The sequence below is a fragment of the Panthera uncia genome, chromosome B1 (assembly GCF_023721935.1).
Source record: "Panthera uncia isolate 11264 chromosome B1, Puncia_PCG_1.0, whole genome shotgun sequence".
NCBI lineage: Eukaryota > Metazoa > Chordata > Mammalia > Carnivora > Felidae > Panthera > Panthera uncia.
In genome coordinates this window covers 169,207,914-169,214,299 of record NC_064811.1, presented here as the reverse complement: position 1 = coordinate 169,214,299, position 6,386 = coordinate 169,207,914, and the positions used below count along the sequence as shown (strand labels likewise).

At 41.7% G+C, this 6,386-nt stretch overlaps 1 pseudogene; it reads left to right on the top strand.

The window, feature by feature from the left end:
• The first annotated feature begins 306 nt into the window (after window positions 1–306).
• LOC125922494 (COP9 signalosome complex subunit 6-like) lies at window positions 307–2,497 on the top strand (annotated as a pseudogene).
• The last annotated feature ends 3,889 nt before the right edge of the window (window positions 2,498–6,386 follow it).

Here is a 6,386-nt window from a genome sequence, read left to right as displayed (position 1 = left end):
ACTAACCTGCTTCGAAGGGGAAAAAATTTGTTAGCTAGCATTGCCTGTCATCTGCTGTGTTTGCTTGCTTCTCAAAACACCTCAAATGAGAATGCTGGTCTCTGGGTAGTTGAATAAAAATGAGAAGAAGGAAACAGAAGAAAGACTCATTGACACACACATTTCCCTTCGGTCTCTATGATCGCAGCAGAGAATGTGCCCCTTCTCCATCTTCCCTCAAGTAGGGCACTGTGGAAAGACTACAGTAATAGAAGGAATCCAGCACCCATCTGTCAAACACCTGCTAAGCACCAAGCACTGCGCTAGATGTGGGGAATGTGCAAAAGTGAGCTAAGGTAGGTGGTAAGGAGAGATTCTTGGTGGGGTCGGGGTTGATGGGAAGGGAAGAACTGCAAATGAGTGTCTCAAATCATGCTGGGCAAGTAGAATAGCTCTTGACATAAAAACAACAGCCTGCCTACTCTGGCTGTCCATAGCAGGGAATAAGGCATGCTCCCTCAGATTATGGAATTGCTTTTGTGAGAGGAGGCTCAAAGCTGCTGGAGGAAGACCAACTGTGAGACCAAAGCTGGCCATGCCTTCTCAACATTTATGTACTGTGTGTGGTTTTCTATAGCTCTTCCTGGTCACAACTATGAAAGGGCAAGAAGTCAGAGTGCCCCACCCTGTCCCAAGAAAGATCACTAAGAGATTCCTCGCCTGGACTCTACTTCTCCAAGAACACAGTGATAGACAGATTTTGCCCCTGCCAGACAACCTCCCATGTGGATTACTACACGACACCTTTAGTCATCTCTGTAGCAGTGTGAAAAGAACTGCCCAAGTTGGGCTCAGGAAGCATGCTAGATCCACTGGCACTCATGGTCAAGTCAAGTTCACTCTGCAGGTTCTGGGCTCCATGATGGGCCAGACCACTATGTCTCCCTGATCCACACCCTGCCTGAAGACTCTGCGACATCTCACAGAGAGTCATCACCCCGCACTCAGGGCCAGCCCTGGGAGCCCTTTCCTGGTAGCCCAAGTTCTGACCTGAAGACCTCCTGGTGGTGGCCTCCTTCTCCAAGTCTATCCCTTCTCAGCGAAGTTACCCATGATAGGTTGTCCACATGGTTCGAAGGGTCCGGTGATTTTCTCTTTTACAGTCTCTTTTTAAATGGCTACCAAGTATCCCAACTTGGGCAAGCATTGGATAGGGTAAATATAAAAATATGATGACTAATGGACATTACAGCCAGTTTTACAGAAATAAAAGGGGTTATGGGACTACCATAAAACAGTTGTATGACAATAAATGGGATCACCTTGATGAAATGGGCAAGTTCCTAGAAACACACAACCTATCTAGATTGAATCATGAAGAATTAGAAAATCTAAGCAGACCGGGGCCGAGGCTGGCGGGCGCGGGGAAAATGGCGGCGGCGGCAAACGGGACCGGAGGGAACAGCGGGATGGAGGTGGATGCAGCAGTAGTCCCCAGCGTGATGGCCTCCGGCGTGACAGGGAGCGTCTCAGTCCTCTTCATCCCCTTGTCATTCTCAACATTTCAGAGCATTGGATTCGTATGCGCTCCCGGGAGGGGCGGCCTATGCAGGTGATTGGGGCTCTGATCGGGAAACAGGAGGGACGAAATATCGAGGTGATGAACTCCTTTGAGCTGCTGTCCCACGCCGTGGAAGAGAAGATTATCATTGATAAGGAGTGTTACTACACCAAGGAGGAGCAGTTCAAACAGGTGTTCAAGGAGCTGGAGTTTCTGGGTTGGTATACCCCGGGGGGCCGCCTGACCCCTCTGACATCCACGTCCAGAAGCAGGCGTGCGAGATAATCGAGGGCCCTCTCTTTCTTAAGTTGAACCCTATGACCAGGCACACAGATCTTCCCATCAGTGTTTTTGAGTCTGTCATCGATATAATCAATGGAGAGGCCACAATGTTGTTTGCTGAGCTGACCTACACTCTGGCCACAGAGGAAGCTGAACGCATTGGTGTAAACCACGTAGCCTGAATGACAGCCACAGGCTATGGGGAGAACTCCACTGTGGCTGAACACCTGATAGAGCAACACAGTGCTATTAAGATGCTGCACAGCCGGGTCAAACTCATCTGGGAATACGTCAAGGCCTCTGAAGCAGGGGAGGTCCCCTTTAATCAAGAAATCCTGCGGGAGGCCTATGCTCTGTGTCACTGCCTCCCAGTGTTTAGCACAGACAAGTTCAAGACAGACTTTTATGATCAATGTAATGACGTGGGGCTCGTGCCTACCCTGGCACCATCAGCAAAACGTGTAACACCATGAACCAGTTTGTGAACAAGTTCAATGTCCTCTATGATCGACAAGGCATTGGCAGACGGATGCAGGGGCTCTTCTTCTGAGAGGGTACTTGAAGGGAGGATGCACAGGTTGGATAGTGGTCCCACAGGGGAGGGGTGTTACACTCCCTTTAGAGAAACCTCTGTCAATAATAAAAGGGGAGCAGCCCCTCAGCACTCCCCCCAATTTAAACAGACCAATAATGAGTAAGAAAATTGAATCAGTAATCAAAAAACTTGCTAATCAAAAAACTGCTATCCCAGGACCAGGTGGCTTCATTAGTGAATTCTACTAAGCATTAAAAGAAGAACTAAAGTAGTCATCTTTAAATTCATCAAAAAGGTTGAAGAGGAAGTAACAACATCCAAATTCATTTCATGAGGCTGGCATTACTCTGATACTGAAGCTAGGCACTACAATAAAATTATAGACCAATAGCCCTGATGAATAGTGACACATAAATCCTAAACAAAATCCTAGAAAAAAGAATTCAACAGCACATTAAAATGATCATAGTGATGACCTAGGGAGCTTTTTATCCTGGAATGCAAGGATGGTTCAACAAATGAAAATCAATGCAATATACCAACCAAATTAACAGAATGAAAGACAAAATAACATAATAGTCTCAGCTGATGAAGAAAAAGCATTTGACAATATTGAACATCCTATATGATAAAAACACTCAACAAACTGAGAGTAGAAGAAAACTGTATCAACATAATAAAGACCATATATGAGAAGCCCACAGCTAACAATTTTCCTATAAGATAAGGAACAAGACAAGGATGCCCACTTTAGCCACTTTTATTCTCATAGTACTAGAAGTCCTAACCAGAGCAATTAGGTAAGAAGAAGAAATAAAAAGCATCCAGACTGAAGAGGAAGAAGTAAAATTACCTCTGTTTGCAGATGACATAATCTTATATGTAAAAATTTCCAGAGATTACACACATACACACACACACACACACACACACACTCTATTAGAATTAATAAACAAATTCATCGAAATTGTGGAATACAAAATCAACACAAATATTAGCTGTGTATCTAAACACTCACAATGAACAATCCCAAAAGGGAATTAAGAAAATAATTCCACTTTCAATCAGAAAGAATAAAACACAGGAATAACCAAGGAGGAGAAAGACTTACATACTGAAAACTATAAAACATTGATAAAAGAAATTAAAGAAGATACAAATAAATGGAAAGACACCATATATTCATGATTTGAAAGACTTAATATTATTAAGATGTCAATACTACCCAAAGTGATCTATAGATTTAACTCAATCCTTTGGGGTTGCCTGGGTGGCTCAGTCGGTTAAGTGTCCAACTCTTGATTTCGGCTCATTTCATGAGCTCGTGGTTCATGAGATCGAGCCCCACATTGGGCTCTGTTCTTGGTTACCTTCATAAGTATGCACAAGTCCTAATATTTGGAGCAGTAGAAGGGACCTTCTTAAAGTGTGCATGTATCCTTCTAAGCTCTTGGGTTATGCGTACATACAATAAAATACAGCATCTTGTGATTAGTGAATAAAGCATGTGTTGGGGCTGGGGAAGGAGAGTGAGCTCATATTTGAATGAGATCTTTTTTTTTTCTTTAAAGAGAGAGAGAGAGAGAGCATGAGAGAGGGGCAGAGAGAGAAAGAGAGAGAGAGAATCTCAAGCAGGCTCCACACTCAGCATAGAGCCTGGCCTGGGGCCCAATCCTGTGGCCCTGGGATCGTGACCTAAACCAAAGGATTCAACTGACACTGACACTCAACCAACTAAGCCACCCAGGTGCCCCTGAATGAGATCTTGAAAGGCAGCAGTGGTCGTCACAGTAGTAGTAATAATACTAATACTAATATTAGCAGTTCGTCTTTATTGAGAGCTTGAATAAGCCAGGTATCACCTGCGTTTTTCAGAACAGTTAACTCCCTCATGGAGACACTTATACAAATGATGGCAGATTGTTTATACATAACACGCACATATCCTCTCTCTCAGTTTAATGTTATTTTGTTAACCCCATTTTACTGATGAGAAAATTTAGATTTCACAGTTGAATAACTTGACTAAAGTTTATCCAGAATAATTAAATGACTTGTCCTTCATCTCAAGGCATTACTTTAGGTATGATGGCATTTTGGCTGAAAAGAGGATATCATGTATAGTCAGATACTTCAATTCTACTACGTAAGCTCCAGATTAAAAAATTGACGAAGACCTTTCCACTTATCTGCATCACCAAAATCCTAAAAAGTTTTCTAGAATGTACTCTGGGAAAGGAATGTGTGGCCACTTTCATCAATTCCGAATGAACTACGGTAGAAAATACATGTCATATACATCTTCTGCACTACTTTTATGATAATTTTAAAACATTGGCATTCATTAAACCTTTTCAGAAATGCCCTGACTGGGGAAGAAGCAACAGATAAAAACAGAGTTTAGAAATTCCAGTTTAATTATGATGTTCTAAAACTGAGAGCTCACTAGAATAACAGAATAAAAATAGAATGACAGAAAAGAAAAACAGATCTTATTGTTATAATCTATCTTGTAGGCAGGGAGTTTAGGAAGTTTCATGCTCTTACACTTTATTCTTTGGGCATTTTCATGTCTCACAGTCACGATTATTGTGCCAATTAAAGAAAATTGAAATTCAGAATACCTGCTCTGCCTATTTTATACTGTGGTTTGGGAAATAATTATACTAATAGTTGTTACAATTAAGATTCATTGAGCGCTTTACTATGTGAAATATGTATACCTTAAATTCATTTGATAATCAAAAAATTTCTGAGGTGGGTGCTATTATTATTCTCCTTTTGCAGAGAAGTAAACTGAGGTTCCAAGATGCTAATTTGAGCTAAGTGAGCAATGGACATAAGATTTGAACGCAGGCAAGCTGGTTCCTGAGCACAGATTCCTAAGCATTTCACCATAAAATATGAAAATATATTAAAAAATAATCGAGATTTTCTTCACCAGTTCTCACCCAATCAGGGCACCAAGTATTTCAAATATTAGTTTAAGCCCCACTCTTTAACTATACTTGAAGGGGTTAAAAATTGCTGCTGCAATCAAACATTGCCTCATTGTAACTTGGCAACCACTAAATATGGGTTCCAGAGGCCCTCTGAAAAGTTAGAAGCATTGCACAAATATTAGTATTACTAATTGTATTGGCTTGAAATACCATTCTTTTTTAATAGTCCCTGAATAGATGATATTGATACTCCAAATTCAGAGCTGAGTTTAGATTGTCCAAATATCATTCAACGTGAAGTTCTTTTGGAATGCCTTGCATTATTTCTCCTAATCTTTCCAAAACTAAAAATCTTAGACTCTATGATGTCAGTCGGAGAGATGATGCTAGAGAGGGGGAAGAAAGGTTTTATAATTATTTTCACCAAAAACAATAATTCTCTGCCAAATTACCTACCATAATGAGGTCATAATGACTTTTGGCTCTTTCTTCAAATCAAATCCATCCTCCAAGAATGAAGACTCACCATTGATAATATATAAAGGAATGTAACAAGTCCCCTAAGACCGCTTTCAAAGATGAGTTCCAGCATTAAGTGTATCCAGTGTTAGGATCAAAATGGCGTCAGCACACAGCTGGCCTCAGTGAGTAAGTACATGAAGTCAGCAGTATTCAGCCAAAAGTGTTACCTTCTGGGTGTTTTGTTTTGTTTTGTTTTGTAAAGAATTTATAGTACTTAATATACATATCTTATATGTTTGTCCCCACGCAGCCCCATCCTGTGTTAGTAATTTCGAGTCATGCGGCCTTCTTGTACAGAACTTCTTGGCAAATGATCAGCACTAAGCTATACTCAGAGTCAGAGCAGAAGGCTGACCTGGTGAACTCCCACCCTACCCCCCACTCTCCGACATTTAATATCCCAAGCTACAAGGCAGCTAATGGTGCTTGTGTTAGAAACAGCCAGGACAAAGGTCAGCTGGTGAAGAATGTCCCTAGGACCCCACTTAGCCAGCTCTGTGCAGCTGATGCAGAGGGCGTGATGATACCGCAACTGTTTGAGCCCTGTTATCTGAGCCAATGTAAA